We start from the raw sequence: 12,444 nt of genomic DNA on the forward strand, positions 1-12,444 counted from the left end.
TGCCAGTATCCCAAGCGGTCCGTGCTCCCGCACACGGCAACGTGGACGTCGGCGGCGAGCACGTTCGCTGCGCCGGCGAGCGACGTGAAGAGATGCTGGGCCACGTCTTTGTTCGTATCAAGGCGTCGTATTTGGGGAATTTTTTTGAAAGGATTTTTGGGAGGAATATCCAAGATGGTCTAGCTTTATTTTTTTGGTTTTCTACCTTGATTAACGCAAGCAGTAACTACCTGATGCATGCGACCCTGTTCTCTCGCGTGGTAAGCTTCCACCGGTTGCTCCTCAGCATGCATGGTACTTTCTCTTTTTTAAACGCCTAATTTATTCTCCACGGGGTGTTTGTTTCCTAGTTTATAGGATACGAACGGGATGCGGGGCGTGGAGCGCTTGCAGCAGAGTTTTCGTCCGCCTGGACAAATCGCTAAACACAGTTTTGATGGGGTTAGTATATAATCTTAATGGTTAGATTAAATTAAGTGACCCTAATCGTGCGGCTGTAATTGATTCGTGTTTCTGTGTGTACGGAGGTTGGGTGCACTTAGCAATGAATATGTTTGCTTGTTTAATAGTAGTAGAGATTTCTTAGACCAAATAATATTTAACTATAGGATCAGATTCACATAAAGTAATTTGCAATGTTTATTCGATTTTGTGCATGACAAGGGGCAAGTAGAATTTTTTCTGTATGCACTTAGCAAGATTAAAGTAACAGGCACAAAGTGAATCAAGTGTCTTCAACAAGCAATTTAAAAGTGAAAGTAGATAAAAAACTTACTGATCCACATAGAAGAGTGCTGCGTATTGAAATTTGATTTGCCGCATTGCAATGGTCCGCTATGGTCCTGCAGTAATATGTGTATGACAGCAAAAGAATCTTCAAATCAGTATGTACACTAACTTATTCATTATAATTCGATATAGTATATGAGATAACTTGAACATCTCTAGAAACCAGTGTGAAAAAAATATAACAGCCAAATCGCATTACAATACTATTACGTGTGGATTTTCATGTGCACATTCCCAGACGCTACAAACTTGATAAGAGCCAAAAGCAAGGAAATGCATATCACAGTTGCAATGACCGCTAGGAGAAGTCTCTCCACATCCGCGTGTTGAGAGACTTGAGCTATTAATTTTGCAGGCACTCCACACAAGCACATGCATGTTAAGTGAGGGTATACGTTATCATTTTGGGTATGATCGAATGGAAATACCTGTTCATGTCATCCTCTGATCCACTCATCCAAATCATCCTGCAAAGCTCATGCATAATGGTTTAAGAAATAAAGTATAGATGCTCAAAGGACAAGATTGATAGCTAACAAATAGTTGATGCTTACCATTAGCCTATGGTCTCCTCCTCCAACATGTGTTTCCTGTTTCAGCGTTGTGAAAGGTCAGGAGGTCCAGGCAGATCAAGGCGATGGCCACCTTTGACTTTGGAAATGCAAACCCCCTCTCGTGGCCATCTCCACAACATCATCCAACATATTGACGTTTAGCTGACCGAAAGGAACTATACATATTTAGCTACTAGGAAATCTAGGAACAACAAAATAGACCGGCCGACATGTATGATTAAGGATAAAGAATGCACTAACTTCCAAAAAAATTTGATGCTATCTTGCCTGACCACATATATTGTCAACATGGAAATTCTGGTTTCTGAAATCAGTTTCCTTGCTCAGTAGAACACCTATTATGAAATCTGTTTGTTCCCCATACACACATATGGAATGGCAGCTCCCTGACACGAAATGAACATTGTCTGATGGCAAGAAAGTTTGAAATAGAGCGTGTGGGGGTAGCAAGATTGATTAGAACGCACCATTTACAACCACAACAGCAGTGCTTCAAAAAGTGGGATGCGGCAAGCTATCCCCCTGGGCATTCATTGTGGCCCCAAAACAATCTGGTATGTTGTATTCCATATACCCTATTTTACAGTTGTCTATTTTCTCATCATCGTCAAGCAAAATTAATTAGAATGTACCCATTCCAGCCAGCGTGGCAATACTTCAACAAGCCAGATGGACCATGTGACTCTGGTTATGCATCGTTCGCCCCTGTACATGGTCGTCACCAGGCACTGTGGCAGCAGCCACCACCATCAAAACAGCAGTTGACTTATAACAGTGAGGTTGGACCTCATGAGATAAAAACATTGGTGAAGCTTATGATATTCTGCTATCTCCTCTATTGACCTGTAGCTCTGTAGCCCTGGAACGGACCATCTTCACTTGTTAAGAATTACTCGCAAGATACATATTCTTAGTAGTAATTCTCTCACATGTGCTGTCATGGTTGATGGATCCAACTTGACATGTTCTGTGCAATTTTCATTATGTGTTTTGAAAGTAAAAGATGAAAAAAAACTATGGGCACCAAGTTTAAAAATATGTAATCAGTAAGCCTAAAAGCAACTAAACTGTTATATTAAATTCATTATTTGAGTTCATTGGAATATACTCCCTCTGTCCCATAATGTAAGATGTTATAGTATATTGGATGTAATAACGTCTTACATTATGGGATGGAGGGAGTAATAAGCAACAAAGATGAAATTATGTATTTCTGCTATGCTGTGATGGGCTACTTTTGATGTGTTGCCTAGGTGTCTATTTTTCCATCATCTTACCATCAGCTGTTGCCTATGATTTCAGGCACCCCTGCCATCCTTCAACAATTGCAGTGGAGCCGGCTACCATTGGTATTCACAACAATTTTCTGCCCCTAACTCATTTGATTATGGCGCACACACAACCTATGGCAACCACCAACACCAGTGGGAGCAGCTTCCCAGTACTCCGGAGCTGCCTATTGCATCTTGGCAGCATCCACCTCCTCCGTTGCATTGTCATCCAACACCTAGCGAGGTAAAAACAGCACTGAAAACCTGTGTTTGCTGACATGGTCCTCTTTTAGACAGTATAGACATGGAGTGAACCTTTCATTAAGATTACTTTTTCAAGATAGCTTGTTGCATATGCAAAACCCTTGTGTGTTTCAAACTCAAATTAAAGAGGGTTACACAGTGTCAGACTATGTAAGGTAATATCCTCTCATAGTTTGACACTATTGCTTATCTAGAGGATCATTGCTTATGGTCCGAAATATGAGAAATGTTTATTTCCTAGAAATTCTTTGACACCAGGTACCAAAATAACTTCTACCTGGCACAACATTTAAGATCTTACTACTGGAACTGAGCACGGGAACATTAAGGTTTTACACACGCTCATGTCTAGAGTGACCTACAGGCAAGTTAATGGATCAACACTCTTGTCCTTTTTGGTCTTTTTCACCTGTGCTACTCTTCAACAGGATCAATTATGTCCTACAATGTGATGTTTCCTTAGCAGACTTTCCCACTAAAAGAGTGATTTTAATGTGACAGAAAGTAAGGATCATGTGTGTATAAACTTTCTATTGCCTGTATGAGCATGCGTTGGTTGTATGATAAACTGTGTACTGTGTAATACCTTGATCGCTATCGGTGACGGATCCTCGACGCGATCGGCGGTGGGTCCTGGAACGATCGGCGGCGGGTCATGGAAGCGTTCGGCGGCGGGTCCTGGAAGCAATCGATGGCGGATCCTGAATCCTAAACGACAACAGCGCCGGATCAGGGGATCCGCGTGCGACTCCAGAAGGGGATCGATGTGAAAGTGATCCGCCGCGGACCCTCAACGGGATCGGCTGCAGATCTGACCTTGCTTTGCAGTGGGAGGGCGGCGGCGGACGTACGGACGAATGAAGGCGGCGAACGACTCGTGCGGGTTAGTGCTTCGAGGGCACGAGGAATCGCTCGTGGGTGCTGACGTCTGGTTAATTTTCGTAGGTTTTATTTCGTAGATTTTTTTACTTCGTTCTTTCCTCCATCGACCGGAGGTTTGCCGCTGGAAATCGTCGATGCATAGCATTTTTTTGGTTTGCGGGTCCTGGGGGAATCGCTGGGACGTGGGAGGTGGGATTGAGGACGAAAAAAACCGGCTTTGATGGGACGAAAAAAAACCTGGAAGCGAGACTACCAACTGCTCCATTAGAAATAGAGAGAGATTAATGACTGCGTGCGAACCAACCAAATGATGTACGGACTTCTCCATTAGGTGTAGAGATTATGTATGCGATGGAGATTAGTATGACCGCGATTGATTCAGTTTAATTGGTATGCATGTGATGGAGATTACCATCCTTTTGTATACGAACGTCCCCACCCTTTCATTTGTATTTATTCGATTACCAAATCTATTCGCGGGTTTGAGATTGACTTCCGACCATGGTATGATTTATTTCCGTGTGACTTTTATTGCATTACCAAAGATTGATAACCGGCTTAAACCAGTGGGAGTGGAGATTTGTAGATAGATAAAAATCAGTGGGAAAAGGGGTGGTGGAAGGTGGGACGAAATAAAACCGGCCGAAAATAAAACCGGAGTACCAAGCTACCAACTGCTTCATTAAAAGTAGAGATAGATGCGCCTTGAAATACCTTATTTTGCCGTTTTATTATTATTATTATTACTTCCTGCATTAGTGTTTCCTTTGTATGGTTCGCGGTAATTAATTAAGATCCTCCAGTAATAGGCGCCTGTAGGAAAGTGTTTCCCAATATCCTCTGGATGTCCATTTATTCGCTCCAAAATATACCATACAAAATTAATTACTAGTATCCCGTGACAGGATTATGTCAGTTATTGCCTCATCAGACTACTACTTTCTTACCAGTAGGGATATATGCGTGTGCGTTCATAAGGGTGAGAGTTTGTACTGTTTTCTCGAAAATAAAAACATTAAACATGCTAATAATTTTATCATTTTGGCTCGCCAGTGCATATTGATAACTAACATAGTTTTAGCGATGAGCGGGGAATTGGATGAGGAGATGCAAAATTCTTGAACTCTTACATGTAAAACCAGGAGCAAACAGAACTTGTCTGGGATAACTAACATAGTTTTAGCGATGAGCAGGGAATTGGATGAGGAGATGCAAAATTCTTGAACTCTTACATGTAAAACCAGGAGCAAACAGAACTTGTCTGGTGGCTGAGGAATGTGGCATTATCTCAAGGAATGGTCATCTGATAGGCACTTTGAGATGGGATCAATTGGTATCAACAATTACTGACCAATGATCATCGTGTTGGCATTTTTGTTTTGTCAATGTCACAGTCATATGATTAATCTGTAGAAGCAAGGAAACACAATTTGGTCAGATGCGCATTAGACTTGAAATATATTTTTTGGTGGCAACTAAAAAAGATATACGGTGAATACCTGCCAATGTTGCTTATCTTCATAGTAATGCCACCAATTATTGATTGTTGTGACATAAGTGTTCCTAGGGTAGCTTGAGCATTTGATATCACTTTATCCATCTGCAGCACCATTTGGTGTAAACATTGTTGCAAAATGAAAATGATTATCGATGAAATAATGGTGCATGCACCTGTTAGAGAAGGGGTTTCATAGAAAGGTCCAAATGGCAAACCTGAGATTATTAAGGTATGGAATAACTCAAGGAAGAATAGAACTGTGTCTTTAATAATTACAGTTAGTTGCGGAACACCTTAGCAGCATCACACCAAATAAACTAAAGGAAAAAGGTGAAAAAAGACAAGAATTTCAGAATGGTTTGGGGATGCTGTTCTGTTGCCAATCAAGAATGCAATATCTATTTGGGATTACGACTAGGGTTTTCCCAATTTTGTTACTCGGGTGGAGACCATAACATGAAAAAACTGCTTGAAATACCATTTGTGGTTGTGCATGCCACTCCATATTCCTCGGTCACTAGCAAGAACAAGCACTTGAATAATATTTCTAAAATCTGAATGTGTCCGCCTGCACAACAAAACATAACTTATAAAGGTTACATATCATCGAAATAAAACTGGTAACGCAAGTCTTCATGTTCACAGAAAATAAATAATAATGCAGTTCTTAACTGTATATCTGACATATCTAAACAAAGTTACACAAGCACTCCAAATTTACCAAGATAAATAGCATCTTCCTAGGAAAATACAGGGACACAAATTCTAACAAAACCATGGCATTAATTCTGCAGCACAATAAAGGTATAATATAACTCACTGTATGTTATAGATATTGAGGCATGATTAAGGTAACTTCGGAGCATATGGGCGTAAAATAAACACAAATGTCAAAACCTTTCGGATTTTATCTGCATCTAATTCAGTTAAACACAACCATTTTTGCTAGGCACATCCCTCATCAGAATATTTGCAGCTAAGAACATGTCCACATAGTTGAATGCATAAATAATATGAAGCATAAAAAAATTGGTTTCAAAACACACATTTCAGTATCCAAACAACATAGTGTTGTGTGTTTCCATGTAGATGTAAGCAAACCTGATGAACCAAATGATATGATACGAAATCATTTTCTTTTTCAAAGTAACAGAGTTATAGAGAATGAATACCACATCACAAACTGGCAGTGTATGTGTGGTCAGTTTTGCGACAGAGCAATGGATGCCCCACATCCAAACTTCAATTAGTTTCCACACATGGAAATCCTACTAGTTAAAAGACAGTCATTTCTCTAGAACATCGCACATATCACACATACTCTTCCCGCTTACAAAAGTGCGACAACGATCGGACTGCGCACAACATGGGTCACTGCGACCCAGCTCAAACTTCCCTCCATGAAGTTTGAGCTCTCACTGTCAGAGCTGCTCACCGTCAGACTATATCTAATCTTTTGTCCAGCCTTGGAGAACACCAGCGTCTCTGGGTAGACTCGTACTGTAAGAGATTTGGGGATCTCCATCTTCAGTGTGTATATGGAATTTGATGGGCCCACGTTTGTCACAATTCTGTGGACTGTGAACGGCCTTGTCTTGAGTGGCACCGTTATGGTAGGGTAGTTGAGTTGTGCTTCAGGTATCTTGGGAAGTATTTTGCAGGACAACCTCGGGTCACGCGTAATGAATGCCAAGTCCTGATCACCAAGGAGAGCACATATGTAGCCGGCATATTCAGTAATGCCAAGGTCATACACAAGGCCTGGATCAACTGCTTTTGTAGGGTTGACATGGCCAGCACCCATGGCGTAAGCGGTTGCCCTCTGATGCTGCTCGTCCAAGATCGGGCCACCAGTGCTGTCCATGATGTCAGCAGTGGTGAGGATGGCTGACTTGATAGCAGCAGCAGACCAGTCAGGATGGCAGCTCTTGACAAGCGCAGCGACACCACTGACATGTGGAGTCGACATGGACGTCCCTGATTTTATGTGGAATGACCCGGATCCAAGCATGGTGAGTGGTGGCCATGCAGCAATGACGTTGAGCCCAGGTGCCAATATATCTGGCTTTAGCACACCGGGGCTGAACGCGCTGGGACCGCAGGATGAGAATGCCGCGACCGTGGGAGATGGACGGACACCAAGCACAGTGTTCTTGCATATGACTTTGGCACTGGCTTTGCTTGTTGTCCTCACATACTCTGTGATATTGTTGCCATCAGCCACAGTCACCTGCACCACATTGCCATAGTCCTCGAGAAGGGTGGTGAAACCAGCAGCTTTCATGTTTATTAGCACTACACCAGCCGCCCCAGCACTGATGATGCCACTGATGTCGGTCTTGTTGATTGATGGCCCAGTGTCATTCATTGGTCCTGTGCTATGGCAAATCACAATTTTGCCGGCCACATTTTTTCCAGGCAATGACTTGCAATGCTTGTTCAAATGCAGAGGAAAAGATTTGGGCTTGGAGCTTGAGTTTGTAATCTGGTTAAAAGCCTCTCCATTGATGCGATTGCCGTTCCCAAGCTGCACAACAGTCTCGAAGCTTCGGTCCACTGAGCCAGCTGCAACTGTGAGCAACCATGGTGCAGAATTTGCAAGAAATGATTTGGGTCGGTTATTCCCAGCTGCAGCCACGACAACGATGCCCTTTGCTACTGCACTGAGTGCACCAATGGCTACCGGGTCTGCACTGAACTCAACATCGTAAACAGGGGCGAGGGAGAGTGAGAGCACATCAACCCCATCCTTGATAGCTTCGTCTATCCCCGCAACGATGTCAGCGGAGTCACACCCACGAAGCGTACACATGCTGTGCATGGCCAGATGTGCATGTGGAGCAGTCCCGGCTGCTGTGGCCCTGCCGAGACCCTGGGCCGAGGCACCACTGACAAAGTTCCCAGCAGCCGTGGACGAGGTATGTGTCCCATGCCCTATGACATCTCCAGAGTCATTGACGGTGATGAACTTCGCACCAATCAATTTGTTATTGCAATGGGCAGCAGCAGTACCGTGGCATGAACCCTTCCACTTTGATGGAGGTGGCGGGATGCCACTGTCATCAAAGGAAGGATGCGCCGCATAGATGCCAGTGTCGACTACACCGATTATGACTCCTTCGCCATAGTTGGTGTCCCTCCACAGCCCGGCATCTTTCTCCTGTCCGAGAAACTTGGGAGTGTGAGTAGTGCTGGGGCGCCAGAGATGGTCTGGAAACGCCCGCACAAACTCTTTCCTCTGGGACACCATGGCGAGGTCGGCTTTGGTGAGCCTCACGGCAAACCCCGTGAAGACCTCGGTGTAGGTATGGATGAGGCGTGGCTCATGGGAGCCGGCGAGAGGCGTTGGCAGGAAAGAATCCTGCCACCAGCGGTGGTCGTCCTCGCTGCCGGCGTCGACGGGTGGCCTCAGCAGCACAATGTATGTGCGATGGCTTGGAGAGAGGCCTGCACCTAGGTCGTCGCATACCGCAGGTGCAGGAGCATGAGGGTGAACGAGAAAAGTGAGATCAGGAGATTGGCGAAGGATGCCATGGCTGGAGCTGCGATTCCGAAAGGAAGCTGGGGGTGACGCCAATGTGCGTGAGCTTGGTGTGTGAGGAGGAGAGGTGGTGCTGGTGGTGCTGGTGGTGGAAGGAACCGAGAGGGAGAGAGGACGACCGGGTGGTGGCGGCAGCGCACAGGATCTTCCTCGACTGGAAGGGGGGCACGGCACGGCGCAGAGCAGCAAATGCGTCTTCCTCTTTCGCTCACTCTACCTCGGTTGGATTTGTGAGAGAAAGAAAGATGGGCAGAGCACAAGAATGGCTTCGGGGCCTCAAGTTAAATGCTGCGTGCTGAACCTTGCACGCCCTAAATGCTCCTGTGCCTATACGTGACGTGGGTCAAATCAGATTGTTCGGTCTGGTTCGTCCTTGAGCTACATGGCTAGGGAGAGGGTCGTGTCGTCTGTGGGGTGGCTGGGTAAAAGATTCCAAACGAAAAGGCTTCCTGCACTGCGAGACGCCACAGAGTTCCACCGAATAATCTTTGTATCATGTATCTAATCACATCAGGGGAGTGGTAGAGACAGAAAGCTAAGGTAAGAGTTTCGATCAACATATCTGCTAGTCCCTGCAAAGCACACAAGGGCAAGGCTATCCTTTATAGACACCGGCGTGTGTCGAGCTTGCGCTGGTGGAGAGAAAGCCTCCAAACAAACAAAGGTTCGACCGCGTCAGCACGCAGCTTGCAGAGCAGATGGGAAATGGTGGAGGAGGGAACAGGGAAGTGACCCAAAGGGAGAGAGGACTAGTGGCGGTGGTGGCCTGGTGGTGGGTGCACTGCAAGAGGGAGAGGTTGAGCTTCCGTGATTCCATCTATGGAAAAAGAGGAAGCTATAATGCTGGCGGGTGGTGGTGGAAGTGACCGAGAGGACGACGCTACGTGTCGAGTGTTGCGCTAGCCTGGTTTCAGTTTCAGCTAAATCAAAATCAAAATAGCGGGGCGGGACAAGGTGTTTAGGGGAGCTAAGCCATGTTTAGTGTTTTTGATTTGATGAAAAAACCGGTAGCAAATCAAAGCATTAGGATTTGGAAAAGAGAGGAGGGTGGAGCTCAGCTTGCCTGGCGAATTGGCGATGGATGGTCTGGACGAGGCCGGGACTCGCGCATCATCGCCTTCGTGGCGCGGAAGCGGAAGCAGCCGGCGCCTCCTCGCCGCTGCACAATCCTTACTCCACCAACTCGCCGGCGCTGCGCCTGCCGACCCCGTGCGCTCCGCCTCAGACCCTCGGCGACCAACTCCTGCCGCGACCTTCGGGCCGGGGCGCCTGTCAGTACCGGCGTATTGCCCACTACTGAATCCGAAGAAGATGTACTGAAGATGGCAGGCGCAGGCGCCAAGGAAAAGGACTCGAGTGGTGCTGGAGCGGTTGGGCCGGCTTAGCTTGGTGGGCCACGGGCCGTGATAGTAGATAGGGGTCCAAGTCTTGTACGGGTGATATAAACCCATCAGCACATTAGACAGAGTTGGCGAGTAATAGAATTGTATCTATCTTCTTCCTCCTCAAGCTTCCTCCTCTGGTTTTCCCCTTCTACTCAAATCTGAGAAAGTAATCCTAGATCGGATATGACAAGTGGTATTCAGAGCTAGATCGGTCCGATTGCATTCCAAAATCTCGAGATTCTGCTGTAACATCGACCGATTGGTTTGTTGGTTGCCCCCGGGCGATCGACTAGAAATCCGAAATCGGCGTTAGCGGAATTCAGAGGGAGTGGCGACGGCGCCTTTCAAGCCAAGTGCTCAGACGAGGCATCTAGTGGAGGCGATGGGTTCGTTTGAGGAAAAGGTGATGCAGGAATTTGCGGCGTTGCGCCTCCTGCAAGAGCAGGTGGAGGGGATCGCTGAAATTCGATCGAGGCTTGACGGGTTGGATAGCAAGTTTGAGGAGCAAGTGGCTCGGCTAGATCAGGTCCAATCCAAGGTTAACCTCTCTGTGAGCTCGCTTGGGGAGATCCATCAGGATCAAGTGCATGTGGCACGCGTGCTCAAGGAATCCGCCGGTGTTCGTGATGCGAACCTCGAGAGGATGGCCGCGCCCGGGTGTTTTGCGAGCTCGCCCACGGCAGCAGCAGCGCAGGCGAACGGATCGATTTTGAAGGAACAACATCGCCCCCCTCCTCCAGTGGATCCAGGCAAGGTACCGTACACCCCACGAAATTCCTTTTCGTCTGATGAGCAAGGGCCGAGACGCCCATGGATGCCGAAAATGGAATTTCCCAAGTTTGATGGGGAGGGTGTTCGAATTTGGCTTGACAATTGTGAGGCCTATTTCCAGTTGTATCAAATTCCTGAAAAATTTAAAGTCATGTCTGCTGCTCTGCATCTGCATGGCAACGCAGCTCATTGGTATCAGGCATACAAATTGACCGATTACTGCTCATCTTGGAGTCAGTTTGCATCTGCTATACTGCAGGAATTTGATCTCAATGTGCATCGTGACTGTATGCGAGACTTATTGCTACTGAAACAGTTGGGAACTGTGCAGGAATACCGCACGAATTTTAACCAATTGGTGTATCAAGTCAGATTGTATGAAGGGGCTGTCAGTGAAACACTTTTGGTCACACAGTTCATGTTAGGATTGAAAGAGAAAATCAGGGCAGCCGTGGAGATACAGTTACCTCTCACAGTTAACACAGCAGCTGAATATGCGATGGTGCAAGAGGCGGTCCTAGAAAGAAACAAAAACCAGCAAGGCAGGTTTCACAAGAATGGGGGATACAGATCACCACAACAGAGAGAACCCATGCAAAGAACACAATATGCTGCTGGAGAAATTTGGAAAGCCAAGCAATTGAAAGACTATAGAAGAGCAAATGGCCTTTGCTATAGCTGTGGTGATAAATTTGCTCCTGGTCATGTTTGCAAAAAAATGAGGCACAAATCAAAGCTACTGAAATTATAGCAGGAGACCAAATGTTCTTAGAGGATGCTATGTTGGATGCTCTGGCAGTAGAAGAATCTGCAGCCGAGGCTGCTGCATTTTTATCTGCTAATGCTTTGTCTGGGTCAGAAAATCCAAAGACTATTCACCTGAGTGCAATGGTGGGAAATAAAGTTATGCTACTGTTGGTTGATTCGGGTAGCTCTCACACTTTTATTGATCAGCAATTAGCAGACACATTGCAGTGCCCTACCACCTCACTGCCCACTTCTCTGAAAGTGAAAGTAGCTAATGGGGATTTTATGCGGTGTAGTCAAGAGACAAAAGGGTTGAAATGGTGGATACAAGGGCATACATTTACCACTGACATGAAGATTGTGCCCTTGGGAGGTTATGATGCCATTTTGGGCATGGACTGGTTAGAGCAGTGGGGCCCATGACATGTCACTGGGAAGAGAAATGGATTCAGTTTCAACACAATGACAATACTATTACTTTGCAAGGCATGAAAGACAAACCTGTGACTCAAATAAAGGAATTAACTGCTGAACAGTTTGAGAAATGTGTTAAGGGAAATGATGTATGGGCCACAGCTCTATTGACTCCTGAGAAAGGCGCAGTCACACAGGACATACCTGATGGTATTCAGCAGCTGCTTGAGGAATATGCTGATGTGTTCCAAGATCCACAACAGCTACCACCACACAGGGCTTATGACCATGCCATCTCTCTGTTACC

The 12,444-nt window shown here is 45.9% G+C and overlaps 1 pseudogene; it reads right to left on the reverse strand.

Annotated features, from left to right (window-relative positions):
• Positions 1 to 2,157: 2,157 nt before the first annotated feature.
• On the reverse strand, positions 2,158 to 9,850 carry LOC125515180 (annotated as a pseudogene).
• Between the last annotated feature and the right edge of the window lie 2,594 nt (positions 9,851 to 12,444).

This window comes from Triticum urartu, chromosome 1, assembly GCF_003073215.2.
Source record: "Triticum urartu cultivar G1812 chromosome 1, Tu2.1, whole genome shotgun sequence".
Lineage (NCBI taxonomy): Eukaryota > Viridiplantae > Streptophyta > Magnoliopsida > Poales > Poaceae > Triticum > Triticum urartu.